This window comes from Chinchilla lanigera, unplaced genomic scaffold, assembly GCF_000276665.1.
Source record: "Chinchilla lanigera isolate Chin_1 unplaced genomic scaffold, ChiLan1.0 scaffold00029, whole genome shotgun sequence".
Taxonomy (NCBI): Eukaryota; Metazoa; Chordata; class Mammalia; order Rodentia; family Chinchillidae; genus Chinchilla; species Chinchilla lanigera.
In genome coordinates, this window is record NW_004955430.1 from 16287223 (window position 1) to 16307468 (window position 20246).

Below are 20246 nucleotides of genomic sequence, written 5' to 3' on the forward strand. Positions count from 1 at the left end.
CATTCTAGCTTTGACCTCTTCCCAGTGAAAGCCATTAATGAAGTGTTTATTGCATGCCAGCACTTCACGTATGTTTTCTCCCTTAACATTCACTGCCACTTGTGCCGCCAGTTGAATGGCTCCACAGTATACAGCTCCACAAATAAGGAAACAAAGTGATAGAAGAACTAATAATTTCCTTCATGAGGGACCTGGTTAAGTGTCATTTCACATTCAAACTCAGGGTGCCTGGCCCTAAGCGTATATCCCTTTAGCAACACTGTCCTGGTCTCATATGATGAGGTAAACCAAACATTCATCCTATTTTTTCCTTTCCTTCCCTACTGTTATCTCCCAGAAGTTGCGCATCGCTTAAAGTAGATTCTGTCTGTTAGCAATTGTTATAGTTCTCTGAACCTTGTCTTGCCACGGTCTTTTTTATGGCACTGGGAGTTGAACCCGGGATCTTTGCAGTGAGCTACGTGCCCAGCCTTTTATTATTATTGGTTTTTTTTCTTATGAGACAGGGTCTCTCTTAGTTGCTAATTTGCACAGGCCTGGCTTAAGCTTGAGAATCTCCTGCCTCAGCCTCCTGCTGGGATACAGGAATGTATCACCACATCCAGCTCGTGTTCCCCTTTTTATGGTTTGCAGTTATGTGTACACACACAAATACACAATACGTCTGTGACCTTGCCTAATGTTACCTGGTTGAATAAGTTATGAGACTTTCTAAAGAAGTTTTTACTTGTTCCTACAGTCCCATACTTGACACAGAAGAATTCAATCAAGCTCTTTGTATTTTATGACCTACTGAACCCCAGCACCATTGCAAAGTGGTGCTCCTTCTTCTTTGGTGAGATTATGATATGACAAATGAACATGTTGCCATTTTAAAATACAATGTTTCTTAATGTTACAAAGCAATGGTTCTCCCATTTCAACACAAACACACACACACACACACACACACACACATACACACCACTGAGGACACGTAAGAAAATGCAGATTCCTGAGCCTTAACTTCCAGAGATTTTAAAATCTAGGAGGAAGTTCAGGAATCTGTACTTTAAGCCGCTTACACCTATGGTTTATCTCTAAAATGTTTCCCCAAATTCTCCTGTATGTGGAAGCCAATTGGGCTGTCAGTGGATTCAGCCATCCGTGAGTACAGAGCTGAATATGCCGGCAGGAGGTGGGGTCTGGTCAGAAGAGGCAGTCACTCCGGCCTGGCCTGGAAGGGTGCATCTCCCACCCCAGCCTCTCTCTTTGTTCTTTGCTTCCCAGCCACCAGCGAAGTTCACAGCTTCCCTCCACTAGACCCTCCCACCATACCCTTCCTGCCTTGAAGTCAGCTGACTATGATCATAATCCTCCAAAAACCATGAGCAAAATAAATCTTTCCTCTTTTAAGATGTGGACTTCAGGTATTTTGTCCCAGCAAAGAGAAAGTGAGTAAGACACTAAGTGAAATTAATGCACATATTCTGTGACCCATACTCTGAGAAATCAACAACAGATGCCCCCTCTTTATAGGGTGATACTCTAAATTCTCTAGAAATTTATGAGCCAACTTCTGGGACTACCTTTTTCCACACAAGAACAACAGACTTAACACTGTTAAAAATAGCTGTTTACTGATCAAAGATTTCTTGAATGTCTACCTTGAGTTAGGGCTGCCAGATATCAGATAGGTAGGATATCAGCCACTTCTATCACCCCCCACCCCATACATGCAGAACCCATGACTGGCATCATTTATCCAACACGGCATTCTTGCATGTTGAGCCTGGACCCGTCACTGTGAAGCCACTACCCATCAATCTTATAGCAATAGCTAGGACATGGTCATCAGGTCCTTACCCATAGGGCGGTGAAACAGAAAAAGTTAAATAGTGATTGGGAAATACTGGGACTATGGGGAAATTTAGAGTTATCTCCTTCCTCTGCAAGTATCTATACCCCTTGTCCAGCATGGTGGCAGGTTCATTGCTATCCCAGGCCAGACACCCTGGCTCCTGGAGGCAGGCAGTTAAGGCCCACAGACAAGAGAGAAAGCCAGCCCAGTGTATGGGGATGAAGGGGTCCTCCTCTCTACTATTTTCTCTTCTCCCTCTTGCTTAAAAATAAGCAAAAGAAACCCAACTGAGGCTTCCTGACATGGGCAATAAAAAGCATGACTTAGGGTTCTAATTACGATGAAATCTTTTTACTGTAGCTGTCAGGTCCCTCTTTCAATTCAGAACTGAAACACAGAGAACCCAAATGACTTACTCGAAGATAAAGTCAAAAGTAGAATTCAGGTCTCTGCTTTCTTAGTTTATTGCTAGTCATTGATTTAAGAACACGTATGTAATTTGCCTATAAAAATAAAATTGCAAAGTTTTTGTCTAGTAGTTCAAGTATTATATATTTACACACTGAAAACTTTACCTTTGAGAATCTTATGTCAGATCTACCTCAACCAGGAATAGGTTTACAGTTAGTAATTCTATATTACTATAAACTATATTCTTTTAAAACAGATTAATCTGTGTTGGAAGAGGTGGCAAAGCATTTCAAAATAAGGTCCCCATGAAGAGTAGTATCTTAACTACGGAGAAGAAAGGAGGGGTTAAAAGGGTAAGAGCAGGTCAGACACACATGACCTTGAATCCCAGGTCTACTTTGTTGTGGTTGGAATCTAAAATGTTCCCCGAAGGCCATGTTCTGGGGACTGGGTTGTCTGATGAACTTTTAGAAAGCGATTGGGTCAGGAGGCATCTAACGCCATCAGAGGAGTAATCTGTTGATGGATGCATAATGTGATGGCAGTATCAGGGAACGATGCTAACCTAGACACAGCCAGGGCAAGCCCTTTAGACCTTTCAATGATAACAGCCCACTGTGGGAGGTAAGCCATTAGCCACAACTGAGTCACAGGAGGTCAGGCCCAGGTGAAGGGCGTGGGTTGTGGGCGTACGACCTTGGGCTGTATTTTGTCTCCCGTCACTTCCTGCTGGGCCTCTGCCTCTCTCTGCTTCCTCGCTGCCGTGAGGTGAGCCCCTTTGCTCTACTATGCCCTTCTGATCATGATGTTCTGCCTTGCCCCATAATGATGGGGTCAAGCAATCACAGACCGAAATCTCGGAGACCCAGGGCCAAAATAAACCTTTCAATTGCTATTCTTGCATATTTTGAAACAGTGATGCCAAGCTAGCACGTCTCTTTCAGGTGTGCTACCTTACACAAATGACCTAATCTGAGACTATTTCTTTGAATGTACAAGTGATGAATTTCTTTACCTATTAGAGTGGTTCAGGAGATGATAATAATTAATTGGTGTAAAAATGACATACATACATGCCTGGGGCAGAGAGTAGTGTTGAAAAACTGAATGCTCCCTCTCCGTTTCCTTTCCTCTACATGTTACCTTAGTGTTTCCCAGGACAAGCAGTATAACGTGTGGTTCAACAGAAAATTAAAATATGAGGCCGTTTGTTCAAAATTAATCAAAAATTTCACAATGGCACCACAGGAGCAGTAAACTGTGGTGGGACACTTCTGAGGCGCTGCACAGGCCACCTACCCTTGTGGACTGTCCTAGCCCTGAGGGCATTTCTGGAATGAACCTTCTCTATTCAGTGCAAGCTCATGCTGAGCGCTGCAAGATCAGCACAGGCTTGGAAGCCTGTTGGATTCAAACCCCAGCTGATCATTTAATCTCTTTGAAATTTCCACAAGTCAAAAATCTCTCCAAGGCTTATTTCTATCCTTGTAAATGGATTTAATGATTCTACTATCCTTATTGGGCCCAGATACAGGTTCAGGATGATTAAAGCAGGAAAACTAACTAACCCAGGACCTAGTATGGAGGACTCAGACGCTGGCTACTGTTACGCTTCTTTCACTCATCCATCTCCCAATCTTAAGTTTAACTAATCTGTGACAGTTTCCATAAGAAGTGCCACTCACAGCGCAGTGCTACTTGCTCAGGCCATAGAGCAAAGGGCTTGCATTCTCAGTTACTTTAACAGACACTTCAAAACTAAGCAAGAAGAACTGCTCTGATTACAACATAAAATGATGATAGTGGTATGAACAAAATTAATGAAGATGATGAACTTTATAGACTGGATTTGTTTTTGAGCACTTTTGCATCGTTATCTCATTAGATGCCCCTTCACCCAAGACACTCGGTCTACAGACTGTGTTACCATCTCCAGTTTACAGCTGAAGAAACAAAGGTTCCAAGAATTTAATGATTTGCCTCAAGAGTCACACTTATCTCATTGCTGGTCCACGCTGCTGCTGGCTCTATCCACAAAAATGTGGTCAAATCAGCAGTCACATGTTTGTCTCTCCTGTTCGTGAGTATAACTGCTTTCCTACTTCAAACAAGAAACGCTGTACAAATAATTTCATGTGGTTTTCATTTTAAAACAAGAAATTGGACAAGAGAGTAAATAATTCATTTTAAATTTAAGCAGCTTGGAGGAGCCTGGGAAAATTTTTAAAGCTTCAGATTCTATCTGTAATTATCCACAAAGCCTGTATGTTATGCCTAGTAAAGCCTATGTCATCTCCATTAAAGGTGGACATTTAGGAAACTTACTGTCATAGATGGATAGTCCTCTAGAGTAAAAGACCAACTAGGGACTTTGAGGCAAGAGGATCACATGTTTGAGCCCTGCCTAGGCAATTTAGCAAAACTGCCTCAAAATAAAAACTAAAAGGCTGGGGCTGTATGTCAGTACAAACACCCAGGGTTCAGTTTTTAGTACTGCAGGAGAGGAGGAGAGAGGGCAGGGAGAGGGACAGGAGAAGGAGGGGAGGGGGAAGATACTAATTATGATATCTGAGTATGTGTATTTCATCTGTGCAGTAATTATGGAAGCGTTGCCATTTTCCCATCCTGCTTTGGACTTGGAGCAATTAGTAGAAGGAAGAGTGGAAAATGCCAAATCAGGCTCACACTGCCGTCCTGTGAACTTTACATGAGAAAAATAGTCTCCTTTTTCACTTCCTTTTATTTGGGGTTCCTACTATTTCAACCCCCAGGTGAAAACATAGATTTCTGGTTTTTTTTTTTTTTTTACAAAATGGAAACTACAAGAAGGATTTACATCAATTCACCATCCTTTCAGCTGCTGCTGAAGGTTTTTCACCTTTTGCCCTCCACTTAACTTGTTTTTTGAGACTTGGTCCTCTTGAGTGGGGCATCCTACTTTAAAGACTTCAGAGCCTACCATTCAATCTCCTTCAGAACCCTCCAGAGTCTGGTGATACAGAAAGTAGTTTTGAAATATAGCCACTATCCATTTTTCTCTCCCCTACATGAACATGCCACTCCTCCTTGGTGAGGTGGGGTCCATGTTTCTCCCATTTAAATCTAAGGTGGCCCTTGTGAATTGCTCTGGCCAATAGAATGCAGAAGAGATGGTGTTGCCACTCCTGTGACTTTTTCCCCCAGTTCTGGAGATTGAACCCAGGGCCTTTGCATTGAGGTACAGTCCAGGTCCTTTCATTTTTTCTCTTTAAGACAGGGTCTCCTTAAATTTCCCAGGGCTTCCATTCATGATCCCCCTGCCTCAGCACCTTCCAGAGTGCTGGAACTGTATGTATCCTGGGGCTTCTTAGCCCAAGGTTGAGAGAAGATTAGAAGCGCTGCTGAATCTCTTTTTGAAGATAGCTGCTTGCTAAAAATCTGACTACCCTAAAGCCACTATGCTGTGAGGAAGCCCACATTACTTATGTGGTAGGGCCCCAGGTCACTAGATGACTGAGGTATTACTCCTTTAGGCCTCCCACTCAGCCTAGCCACCAGCTGAATGAAGCTGGCTGACCTCCAGTAAATGTCAAGTAGAACAAAAACTGTCCAGCCGTCTCTAACTGCAGTCCTAACCCATAGAATTTTGACAAATATTAGATTATTGTTATCTGGAGCCACTAAGTTGTGGGACAATTTGTTATAGGACAATAAATAACTGAAATAGCTTCAGAAAGGTGATTATTAGTGAAAAGGGAGGCAAAGAAGGAGAAAGGCAGTCATTTCTTCTGGTTCTCACTGTCCCAGCATTAGAATTTCCTAAAAAGTGGGACTCATAACTAGTATTTCACCAGGGAAGTGAATTTTGCATGCCCATGAATTAGGTTGAAGTGCACATTTGGAACACAGCTTGTTCAGAGTTGGCAATTTATCAATGCACTTCAGCTGTCATTTCTGACCTACATGTGACATTAAGTATCAATGTTATTTTATACGTCAGACTAATGCTTTGTGAAGCAGGCATATAATACCAACTTAGTCCTAAGCAATTCCAAGAAGGTGAGTAATGGTGTTATACAAGTGTCTGTCTATCTAGTGGAGTATAGTGTATTTAACATGATTATGGGTAATTTTATGCTAATCAATGCTTTTTATGGCAATCTATTTATTGAATTGGGTTTCATTCTAAAAGAAAAAAATGAATACCCAGGTATATAGGAGATACTCAGAGCTTTTACTTACTTCTTCATAAAAGATTCTCAGAGAAAATTCTATGCTCCAAACCAGCAAAAGACAAGATATTTAAATAAAGACATTATAATGAGAATTTTATAAAAGTGCTTTCTAGGGACATATTAAGCTCTTCAATGGCAAATCATTTTAGTAAAACTACCTGCTTAATTACTACAGATCTCCAAAGTATTTATAGTTCAGTTGACTTAGGACCAAGGGAGTCAACTTTTAATTTCCAAAGTTAGTAACTTTTAAGTTCTGAAATTCATATGAAAATGGTGGTGTGGAAGTGTGGTGAGAGGTCCTGACTGGTCACTAGAAGCACCAGGAATCCTTCCACTCCTACCCTTCTCCCCCTACACAGACGTTTGATTCAATTGTTCTGTGGTGGGCACCAGGCAACAGGAATTTTTAATATTCCCTAGGTGATTGTATTGTTCAGCTAGGACTGAAAACACCACTGAAAGACTATGGAGTTTGGGATCATTTGTCGCTTTAAGACACAAACATTTACTAGTTTTATAGTCTGGCTTTACACCAGTGGTTCTCAAAGTAAAGTCCCTCACTAAATGACATCAGCCATACCTTAGGAACTTGAAAATTCTTAGGTTCCAATCTGAAAATGTAGGAGTGAGGCCCAGTTTCCAGATGATTCTGTCACGGTGCACAGTTTGAGAACTACTGTGCTACGTGATAGGAATAAAATCGCTCATGACTCTATGTCCCTCACTGTTTCTCAACTTCTAACTAAAATTCCATTAATAGAGCTCTTCTTCCACTTGTCAAAATATCTTGTTTTCACAGGATTAGTAAAGTCTAGGGGCAACACTTGAAAAGAATTAAGTGTATTGTTTTCTTTCTGATTCCGTAACTTATTTTTGATGTTATAATAAAAAAGAAAAGCACAGAATTAAAAGAACTTGTATTATTTTATAAAAATATTATTAACATTTTGATATGGACGTATGCTTTACAAAAAAGGATCATGCCATTGTTTCAAAACCTGAATCTGCTTTTTCACTTACCACATTTTTTGCAGCTTACTATTTTATGAAACATTGTTCCATATCATATTTTAGATAAAAGTTGCCTTGTATTCTACTATATGAGCATGCCATAATTTAATGAAATTGTCAGCATTTGTTTAAAATTTTTGCTCTTATAAATCATATTTTCATTAATTATTTTTAAAAAACTTTTAAAAGAAAGTGCTCACATCCATGATGCTATTCCTGAGGTGAGTCTGCAGATGTGGTACTGTTGGATTCAAGTGAAGAGCCTTCTAAGACAACTGAGAAACACTAGCAAGTAGTCCATATAAAAGAAACTTCGCCCTTTGCAGTGGGTCAGAGTCCCTATTCCTTTGCACTATCATTTTGCTTCACCTTTGTTACTTCACCATCAGGATAGGTTCACATTATTCCCTTAATGAGGTTAAATTTTTGTCATTGTGTTTTTATTTATAGCCCATTGGTATTTCTTCCTCATGTTTATTCATTTTTCCTGTTGAATTGTCAAAGCTCTTCATATATTAAGGGTTTTAAATTTAGCAATATTTGAAGGCAAGAAAAATATAGTAAAAACTCAATTGAGTAGCATCAGAATGGTTGATTTCAATTTCTTGTGAACAGAAATTACCTATAAATAATTGGGCTAAATTACACTGTTAGAAATCTGCAAAGAATCAGTTTGCTTTCCTATGATAATATTGTGCTGAAAAAATGTAGCCTTTCTCTGATGTCTGGAGATCTTTGGGTACCTTCAGGAGTCACCCCAGTACAGAGTGACCATTCTAAGTTTTCCATTGTGTAAGGGGACTGTGATTCAGAAAGTCCTAGCCCTGGCTCCACAGGTCACCAGTTGGATGATCCATCCTGAGACCAATACTTTAATCTCTCAGAGCTTTGATTTCCTCATTCTTCAAACAGAAATAACAAAAACAATCTCCACTTCATGTAGTTAGTGTGAGAGACATTATATATAGTGGTGAAGCACACAGATTTCAGACCCACTTTAATTTCTACTCTACTTTTAGTAGCTATGTAACTCAGATGCGTTCATCTCTCTGGTCCTGAGTTTCCTTATTTATAAAATGAGGATAACAGAGTTTTTTAGGGTGGTTGTAAGATTTAAATGAAAGATAGCTAGGTGGATAAGAATAGGGATAAAGATGGAGATAGAGATACTATGTTGATATTATCTATATTGCTATTATCCATTTATCTGGCATTTAAAACAGCACCCAGCAAGTAGTAAGCTTGGTGTATTAGCACAATAATCATTATAATCAGATAAAAAGAACCTACATGTTATATGCTGTCTTTATAGCCACACAGATGTCATTGGTGGGGGCCACACCTAAAAAGGCCACCAATTTGTAGTTGTACAAAATTGACCTCAATTTCTACAAACACCAGGACATATCTGGAAATGAATTTCTGCATAAGACTGGCATCAACTTGCTTTTAAGTAATTCCACTATTTCTAGTAAAAAAATTGCTTTTTGTTAGGCAGGTACTGACTGCAAAGCTAATGTGTAAATTGACTACTTCTGCCCCAGGCTCACCTTTGGTAGGCAAATCAAAACAGTACTGTATCCAAGGTTAGCCCAGATAGGTTTGGGGCACAGTTCTTTTTATAAAGCAGAACATTAAATAGGCTTTTTAGAGTCATTGTCTATAGTTGGGTTAACTAAACTTCAAGTTCTTTGATTTATGCTCTGCACCAGCTAACGGGGAAACTATTTTGTGTGAACTCTTAATATGAATCATAATACAGAAAGAAGGTGATTAAAAAATTCTTTCAGCATTTTGATCATTTTATCAGATGAAACTCCTACTTTTGTCCCCATGATTTACAATGTGTAAAGGAAAATATAGCCATATGGAACATGCTTGTGAATTGAAAATAAAGCCAGTGCCCAAAATACAAATCAAAAACACTGTCTAGAACAACAGTCCTCAACTAATGAATTAAAATGATTGCTGGTTTCTTTAAAATATTAAGCCCATCAATGCTTGCCAAAAACCCCTTGGCTAGCTAAAAGATTCAAACTGCATTGTTCAGCTGGAGTTTGAAATCCTTCCATTCATCATTGACATGTGAGAGACAAGACAAGGTTTTTGACAAAAAGGGGATGAGGCGCCAGATGGTTTCCATCTGTATCTCCATTGATCGTACAATGAAAACCCACCTTCCCTAATCAGAAGGCTGTGTGATACATGGAAAATGAATACCCAGTGTTTTTAAAGAAGCATAATCGCCCCTTCCCAACCATAGATGTATAAATATTAATGAACACAATCTGGTTCTAAGCAAATTTAGCATGAACTTTTAGCAACCCTCCCTTGACAACTTCCTCCCTTTTTAACTGAATTAAGCTTCTAAATTCTGTGATTAAAAATAGCAAACCCTGCACTGAAGTTGGATCTGTAACTGAGGAAAACCTCTCCCTTTCAGCCAGTAACCAGTTATCCTAGCTCATATCATTGTGTTTCTTTTACAAATACAAATGAGTCTCAATTTGAATGAGTATTTATCAGGTGTGAACAATGAAACAGAGTCAATAAGATAGGTGGGGCATTGATTATTAACCTATCATTTATGCCGTGCCTATTTCCAAAATGACTTAAAGGATTTAGAGATAATTATACACAACATTAAAAGAGGGTTGCTAAACCAGTTTCTGTATCATATTTTAACTTTCTGGAACATTGACAGAAATTAAGACAGTTTTAATTACTAATATTCAAGTAAAAATATTAGATACCTTTACAGGATGTTTGAACTTGAATCATTAGTATTACAATATCTCTAGCCAGGAAAACCTTATTTAATTCTCTTCCTTCTTGACTCATTCCTGGTATTTCTCAAAAAATATGAGACTTAGTCTTGAAAACTTCCACTAATTTCTTCCTTTGCTTTTGTTTCTTTTAGTTCAAACAAGGAAGTTTGCATATTTATTTTAGCTTATGTGCCTTTAATCTCTTGAAGCAGGGCATTTTCCAAGAAGTATATTCCATATATTCACCACTAAGGGTTCCCTGCGGATCTCAGTGGTCAGAACCTTAAAGCAAAAAATGTCAAGTCAGGCCAAAGATAATACGAAAAATTGAATCCATGCACTCAGCTCAGTCACTCATGTGACTGAAAGAAATAAATTTTTCCCTGTCCCTTAATATACATTGTTCTCATTCTGTGAGACTATATTTTAAGTGGAATAAATCAGACACACATGTAAATATTGCATAGTTCCTCTGGTGTGAGAAATGAAAAGTATAAATAAAGACCAAAATATATAACAAAATATTGGGAAATGGGAAGAAAATGTTCAAATGGGAAGGGGAACAAAGGAGGGGGGCAAGAAAAACAAATAGAAGGAAAAAAATAGAAACAAAGATTGTGTAAATGAGGAGGAGGAGGGGCTGAACAGAGGGGAAGGGAAGAAAAGCAGCAGCAAGATAGACGACATACAAGTACAACTTCCCTATGATGAATGCTATCATGATGTATATCTAAAATGTACCAATAAAATACAAAGACATACCTGTATTGAGCACTATTATGTTTATAGCCTTGGAGTAGCCACTGAAGATCAACAGGTCAGACAGTACTCTTGGTGTCAGGCACAAATGATATTTCAGAGCCACCTAGATGATACTGGGTCTAAAATATTCTTTTCTGTATTATACCAGCATCATGCCCACAGTTCATAGATGTCTCCATCCCAAGTGATCAAACTCATCTCTTGGCCGCCAGTCCCCTCTTGAGAATACATTTTCAGTGAGATTATTTGTCATGTTACCATCAATGCTGGTGTTTAAGGTTCAACTTCACAAGTTTTTCTTTTTTTGGTTTTGTTTTTTTGTTTTGCTTTTCCTGGCCCAATCTGGTTGGCAGCAGCATGATTAGATGTCAGGATAACACCAATAAAGCTGGAGAAAAAGATAGTTGAAGCTTCCCCCAAAAATGCTGAGCATATAAAAAAGAATTTTTGGTTATGTTTAGGGCAAGAAGAACAGGAAGGGCTAGACTCATGGCTCAGCCAGATGGTGCAATGTTAGCATATGACAAAGAGGAAGGAAAACAATTGTTTCCTTTCATTTATTCTTCTGTCAAGAAGAATGATCTTCAAACTGCAAAAAAGAGACCTTAAATGATTAATTTTAGTAGGAACCAAAAAACCGAAATTGAAAATGAACACATATGTGTGTTTCTATATTTAGGTCCAAATGCATTAGATCTCTAGGAGTAATGGGGATAACAAGTAAATAACAAACTTTTTTTCTGTATATGAGACAAGTAAATTTTGTCCTGATTACCAAAAGATGGAGCTAGCACAGTGTGTGTGTGTGTGTATGTGTGTGTGTGTGTATGTACACATACGTGTTGGGAGAACCAATGTGGTGAAGAAGGTGGTACCACACCCATAAAAACCATAATTCTAGATCTCATATTTAAACACATGGGTAATTGACATAGCCTTACAAGGTGTCAGTGGGGTTAGACGTTAGAACGTGGCCTGAATGACAAAAATGAAGAGACAGGCTACCAACTGTTAATTATTTAATCAATGTCAGTTGAGAAGATGGTATGTAAAAATATTCTCTGAGCTCTCGCCTGCAAATATTTATTGATGAGGTAAAGATAGTAGAATGGCTGTGGATAGTTGTTTATCGAACAAGTCAGTAAAACAGAATCAGGTGAAACGTAGAGAAAAAAAAAATAAAGCACTACATCGAAGGTGGAAAAAAATCTTTTAGGAAATGCAGAGTTCAGGCTTGGAAGAGACCCAGCTGACAGAACTTTACAAGAAAAAAATGAGTCTGTAGAATGAGAGACAAATATGAAAAAAAATTGCAGAGAGATCTTCAAGAAAGAATGACAGACATACTCTTTGTTCTCTTCACTCGTTACCAACGGTCACCCAGATGGTGATGGGGACTTTATGATATAAAAGGGATGATCAAAATATATAGTGAATATTTAAACTTTAAAAAATTTATTACAGTAAAAAACAAACCGTTATTGACTCCCTCAAAATATTCTCACTCAATTTGAACACACATATCCTATTATTCTTGCCACCCTCTGAAGAAGTTCTGGAAATCCTTTTTCATGTCTTTATGAGGGGATACCATGTATGCTGCTGTCAAGTGCTATGCAATGGAAAGGCAGATCATAAAAACATTATAGCACGTCCTCATCCACCTTATCCATTGGATCTGGCACTGTGAAATTCAGGACACAGAGGCAGTCATATTATCACAAAAAAAGACAAAAAATTAACTATCAGAACTGCTTCAAAAAGTTGTAAGAGTGATGAGATAAATGTGTTCAAAGCAAGGGGGAATATTTTGAGGGGGGTTAATGGCAAATATCTTTTACTGTAATAATTATTTATAAATTAAACACTTATTTTTTTATCACACTACATACTAACATGTGCCATGAGAAGGAATTATGATGATCAAAATATAACCCTGTTTCATCACTGATCCACTATCGGAGTCCATCAGGACACTCCTATGAAAATTTGCTGACCTGGAACATACATGAATTATGGAATGAAAGATCCAGATCCATAAGACAAATGCTGAAGAATGGAAAATGAGAGAGGGAAGAAAGGCAAAATGAGGAACTGATACAGAAATAGGCAAACTATTCAATGAAATAGAATACAAAGACCAAAAGCATCTTACATATATAAATAGAATGTTTCATTTATGAGCGTCTTAGTGTTGAAGATTAAAGAGGGAATTATGAAATGTTCAACAAGTCATGCTGATGCAATTGTTTTTCATACAAAAAAAGTAAAATCAGATCCCTACCTCATACCATATAACTCAACCATTTTATTCTTGGTGAACTGTACACCTAAAGGTAAACAAAATTTTACAACTTGCAGGAGAACATATAGAGTAGGAAAATTAAAAAATTACTAAGCATAAAGAAGAGATTAAATTTATCATTCAAGTTGAGGCCCAGTAACATGGCTTCTAAAAAAAAAAGCAATTTAGTGATGACCCCAAAATACACCATCAGTGTTCATAAGGATATTCACAGGGGAGGGTTCTATTAGTCTATCTCTCAGGTAATCAAAGAGAACTGGAAATTTACTATAAAGGAGGTGGGAACTCCATATGTGTGCCTCCTCTACCAGGCTGAACAAAGCTCTGTGGGCCAATGGGATAAAGAAAGTTTCATATTGTGTTGCTATGCAGTTGTCCCCAAAAATACAATGAGGATGAGTTTCACCAAACAAATTCTATTCATTAGTTATCTTGGTACCTGGTATTACCTTCATAAATCTGCAGTCAATTGTGAATTAAACCTAACCACTGGTTGTCAAATAAAGCTATAACACTGTTCAAGAAAGGCAACATATGTTCATTTAAAAATATAATAAAGTGAAATGACAAACCACAAATTAGGATAGCTGCAACACCTAAAACTGACAAAGAATTCACATTTCTGTCTCTGCCTCCTGCTTAACACCTACAACTACTATAAATCAAGAAAGAAATGGGCAAAGAAATGAACAGTATTTCACAAAATAGTAAGCATCAGTGGTTAAGACAGGAAAAGATGTTCAACTTCATTAAAAATCAAGGCAATGCTTTTCAGACCACAATAGTACAAATGCTGGATGGACAGCAATCAGCACGCTAACATACTGCTGAAGGGAGTATCAACTGGTTCTTTTGAGAAACAGTTTTGAATTATATTCTAAAAAATGCATTTACTCTCTGATCCATCAATTGTACTCCTAGAGAAACTCTTACTCAATGTGGACCAAAAGATAATTATAGTGGCAGGAAAATTCATAGCAATATTTTTTGTAATTGAAAATCATTGGAAATAAATTACACAAATAGGAAGTCCACACATAAATTAACAAAATGGTATATTTACGCAATAGAAGATTATACAGCAGTGGTAAATGGGCAAGTTCTATCTTTATATACTGGCTAAGTAAATCTTACAAATATAAATATGAGGGAAAAAAGTAAGTTGCAGGAAAGCATGTAGGGCAATCCTTAAAGAGTCCAGAGACAAACCAAATTTTTGAAAATGTATTATTTAGGAAGTACATACACTAAACAAACAAACACAAAATACTACAAAACTTTTAAAAATCCAAATCATGAATTAAAAATTCTAACATAGTAGTTATTTCAGAGGACAGAGCCAAGAGACAGGATCAAGGAGAAACAATATCAACATTATTATTAATACTCTACTTCATAAATGGGTGTTGATTTCATGGGTGATTCATTTCATTATTTAAATTTATGGTATGTTCCATGCAAATTTATTCATAAATAAATTATGAGGAGAGAGGAGAGGGAGAAATAGAGGAGGAAGGGAACAAGAAGGAGGGAGGGGGAGAGAGACAGAGGCAGAGACAGAGAGACAGAGAGAGGGACAGACAGAAGAAGGAAGGCAGGTCTTCTTAATCACAGCAAGCATGACTATGTGGTCTGTGACAGAAAACCCAAGGTATAGGGCATGTTTTGCCTTCTTTGTACTTCAAGTAGGTTACCAGTCAAGTTACATCTTAAAAGTGAGTTATTTCTGGAAATTAATCAAATTAATTCAATGTCATTCAGACATGGTTATAAAAGTACATTTTCCAATTAAGGGAGGTGAATCTCTTACTATGTTCAGCATTATTTAAACTATGTTTCATTATCATGTTTAATTTTTGTAACCATATTTTATGAAAAGTATTTGACAAACTAGAGAGAGTCCATGAAAGGTAATACAGAGGGTGATGAAAATCTTTTTCACACCAATGGCCACATAAACTTGAACTTAAAAAAAAATTGGTGGTATTGGGAATTAAACTCAGGCCCTTCACATTGAGCTAAGTGTCCAGCCCTTTTAACATTTTTAATTTTGAGACAGGATCTTGCTAAGTTGTCTAGGCTGGGCTTGACCTTGCACTCCTTCCATCTCAGGCTCCCAGAGGGTTGAGGCTACAGGCATGTGCTACCACGCATGGCTCTGCATTCAAGTTTGAAATCTTCAACTAAGAGAACTTATGAGAAATATGATAGCTGACTTCAAAAATTAAAAAGAAATGCCATGAAGTTTAAAACATTTATTTTTTCTTCTGCATATAGATTGGCCACCCACTGCCAATGGACAGAAATGTACTGAGGCTGACTTAAGCTTTGAAAATTAAAATATCAGCTTCCAGCAGCTAGCTGGATGACTAACTCTGGATGGTGGCCTATTATAGCCCAAGAATTTCCTACAGCAGTGAAAGAATGATATCCTTTTAGAAGAGTTTATAAGCTCCATTTTCCTTAGAATGGATTATATTTTATAACTCAGTCCATACATGTACTATATATCTCATATTTAAAAAGCCTAATAATATTTTATCACTTATCTTTAGTTTTAGATATATCCTTCTTCGTTATTCTAAGTCAGTTCCAGAGATAGTGACAATGAATAAATTACTCCATTTTTCAATAACTACCTACGTCTATGGAAGTCACTTACTCTCCAAATCTGTTTCTTCACCTATAAAATGGGTAAAACAGTACCTGTGATAGGCTGAATAATGGCCCTGCAAATTTGTACATCTACTAATCTCCAAAACACATGAATGTTTCCTTAGATGGCAAAAGGGGATTTGCAAATGTGATTATGGTTTGTTTGTTTGTTTGTTTGTTTTGTTTGTTATCTTAGTAGTGCCAGAATAGTCACAAGTTCCTTAGAAGAATTTAATGAGGATCAGAGGCATAGGAGAAGGTTCTGTGATGGGAAAGCAGAGATGGGAGTGATGCCCTTCTTAAAATGGAAGAAGAACATTCTGGAAGTCTGAGGCAAGAGGATCACAAGTTCAAGCACAGCCTGGGCAACTTAAGGAGACCCTGCCTCAAAATAAAAAATAAAACAGGGCTGAGAATATATCTGAGTGCAAAGATCCCAGACTCAATCCCCAGTACAGTAAATGAAATGAAATGAAATGAGATGAGAGTAAGAAGCCATATTCAGGGAATGAGGTGTCCCCTAGAAACTGAAAAAAAAAGCAAGGAAGTAAATCTTTCTCCTAGAGCCTCTGCAAGAAACCACTTCTTCAGATCCGTTGGCTTTAGCTGTGTGAAATTCATTTCTACTTCTGACCTCCAGAACTAAGAGAATTGTTTTAAGCCACTAAGCTTAGTGCAACCTGCTATGGTGGCAATAGGAAACTAACACACCTCTCATAGGGGTTTTGGTGAAGATTGAATGAGATAAACTAGTACAAAGTTCTTCGCTTCAGTTACTGTTGTCATCCACTTAATTTGTGCAAAATGAAGGCTCAGCCTCACAATCCACCCTATCAGTGCCCTCAATTAGTTTTTTCATAAGTCATTAAGGTGGGGAATGGACTCCACCTGGGAGTCAGGAGTCCATAGCCATCAAAGGTGAAGGTCCTGATAGACACTCAGCTTCTCCAGGATTCCATTCCTCAACTGAACTTAGAGGCTGGACCCTTATAACCCTAATATTCAGTAAATCTATGGTTACGTAGACAGCCCAATAAATGCTATCTCCTGATCTCTCCTCCTTCTTATGGTTTAAAAACCTATAGCAACTGTCAGAATTATCTCATGCCAAAGGCTTCTGAGTTATCTTTCTTTCAGCATTGATTAATCATGTGATTTTAATTCCATGATTAAAACCACAAAGGAAGATGAAAAGTGGATTAGTGGCTCTTCATTTAAATCTGTGCTTTAAAAAAGGTATTCAATGTTTTACAACTTATGTTCTTAGCAAAAAAATCCTAGCTTTAAGAGTCCAGATGGATTCCCTGGCTCCTTCTGTCTTTAATTCAAGGTGGTTGCTTTTAAGAACAGGGCTGGCTGGCCATCCTCATCAAGTGTTCTATTAGACTCTCACCCTCCTAAGTAGCAGGACGTGTGACACACTTTCCCTGTTGCGAAAGGTGTGTATAACGGTACATGGGGCTCAAATAAGACCAAAATAGAACTGACACCAAAGTGGTACTGAAACAAGCCTCCTTTCAAATCCCTACTTTCTCCAACTCACCATGGAAAGAAAGTCTGTGAAAAAGCTTTGCCATCCACAAATTATTGCATAAATGCAAAACTTTCCTATGTATTTCAGTTCAGCATGGGGTGGGACAGTGTGAGAAAGGGTCTCTTCGCTCATCTGACATGCAGACAAACAGTTACATTGACATGAAGAAATCTACACATCATGATTTTGAAAGATCAGATCTTTGCCAGTTGGAGAAGACAGGAAGGACATTTGGGGGAGAAAGAATGATACACTCAAAGGCAGAGAGGCATCCTCTAAAGTAGGAAGAAGTCCGTGTGTTAACGTACAGCACAGAGGGGACGGATGATAGCAGAAGATGAGGCTGAGGCTGAGTCCATCCTTGCCATACTGGACAGATACAATTTTATCATGCAGTGTTCAGCAAAGAGACAACTGTCATCAAGAATGTCCATGTTCAGATATTTTTTAGAAGAAAAAAACCCCAGGATGGAGCAGTTTGGGTCCGGGAGAGGAGTAAGGAATGTGGGGATGGAGGGAAGGTTCTGAACTGGAGCAATCTTCACTGAAAACTAGTTGGACCATGGGCAAGAGAAGGTCTATAATGACTGGAAGGTTTTCATTTCCACTTTGGATGATTATGTTCAAGAGGCAAGCGAATGAAAATGAGGGTAGTTGAGCAAAGAACAAAGGGTGGGATCAGAGACACTCACCTGTGAATAGTGAGCTAATGGAAGGCAAAGAGAAAAATCAGACCCCTACTGAACAGAGCCATTTAGGCAGAGGGATGCAAAGGAAACCAAAAATGAATGGGCAGAGAGACACAAACACAAAAAGGGATAATTTCAGAAAAACCCAATTGGGAAAGATAGCCATGGAGAGTGTTGGTTATCAGAGCTAATAGTGGCAATATGGCCCCATGGGACAAGGACAAAAATAGGTTCCACAGAGTCCCTCCCAAATCCCCAGGGTTCTTGCCATCCTTATATGGAAGTGGACACTGCCCCTCTCCCTAGCATAAGGATACAACTTTCACTACATATGACATACTTCTCGCATGAGGTGCAGGCATGTTTGCCACTTGGAACCAAGGAGACTATGGCTCTCTCATAGTCCCACAAGGTAGGAGTTAGAGCTTGCTTCTAGCCACACAACTCAAACACTTAAAACTAAATTAGTCCCCAAGATATTTTTTTTAAAAAGCGTAATAGGAAACAATGAGTAATGTGGACCCAGGAATGAAAGCAAAGCACACACAATATGCACACAGACAGATGCAAAGCTGGCTCCACCTCCTCAGCCTTTCCAGAAAGAAGAGATAATTAGGCCTTGGTATAATTCATTCTCTTCCACAGGAGGAGGAATTAATTGTAGCTTAAGTGACTAGAGAAATCAAAGAACTACAGTATATAAATGCTTATATACAACAATAATCATTAAATGTGCCCTTAAGAGCAACAGCGAGAAAAGTAGGGAATGGAATAGAATTTTTAAAATGACATTTATGCCCTGAGAAAGGGATTAGATATACTGCAGGGTGAGTCAGAAAACAGCAGAACTCCTGCTTGAGAAAAGAGGGGAAAGAAATAATTCAAATAACAATCCATTTGCGGGGGGGGGCGGGTAGGTGCAAAGGGCTGTACTTTTCCTTATAATGAGAAATAGGCAAAGGAGATAAAAAAAATGCAATACTTTCTAAGGATGAAAAGAAACAGAAGAAAGAGTGTTGGCAAGAGAGTGAGTCACAGGAAGGAAAGCCCAGCAATGTGAAGGAATGTAAGAATGGTTATACACAATTCTGTGCTCTTTGTAGCTATCAACAAAGAATGGGATGGCTTGTAAGTGCGCAGCAATAAATAAGACAAACTTTGAGCCAGGATTTGACTGAGTAAAAGAGTCAAAGCTTCAAGTTCAGGATTCTTAGCTAGGTAGATATAGAAAGATAGATTGATAGATAGATAGATAGATAGATAGATAGATAGATAGATTGATAGATAATTTCTATTACTTGTGTTTTAAAAAATATCTACTTGAGTACACTGGAAGATTAACTAGAACAATGAGTGGTTTTTAGCTTCATTCTGCAGGCTGGCTATCCAAAATAATGACAATTCAAGTTATCAGAAAGCAATCTACATTGCATCACTCTGGCACCATCCTTGAGCACTGATTTTGAGAATTTATTTCTATTCTTAGAGCATCTGTCATTCCTGGGCCCAGTGGCCTGGGACAGTCATGCCCATCTGACCACTTGGTTCCAGCTTCTTTGAACTGCTCTGATTACTTCTCATTTACTAGGAAGGATTCTCTTCTGTCTAAAGTATAACAACAATGTGAAACTCCTCACATTATGATAAAAGAACAAGCTAATCAATGCTAAAAATAGATACACAGACAGAAACAATTTCAGTTCTCAAGTCTGGCTGTGCAGTAAAATCAACTTGGAAAATAGACACCATTAAGTCTCATTACTGAGGCTTGATTTAAAAGAAATTACTCAGTCCTTTATCAATCAAATGTGTATGGACCAAGATATTTTCTTGAGTAAGCACAAAAAGGTGTAATGGATTTCTGTTTTGTCTCTGGAACCAATCAAGGATCCTGCTGTCTATATGTCCCAAGCCAGAAAGGGCACACAGAGAAGAATGTGAACATACTTTGAGGTCTAAACAACAAACCTTCCCAGATTGAAATAGGTTTGCCCTTCTTCGAACTCCTAACATAATTTTGTAATTCATTAGTGGCATGGATCATCATCTACTTA

The 20246-nt window shown here is 38.3% G+C and overlaps 1 protein-coding gene across 1 annotated transcript in view; it reads right to left on the reverse strand.

Moving 5' to 3' along the window:
• The window catches only part of Thrb (thyroid hormone receptor, beta), a 330551-nt gene that overhangs the window by 295077 nt on the left and 15228 nt on the right, over positions 1–20246 (reverse strand). The window lies entirely within an intron of this gene.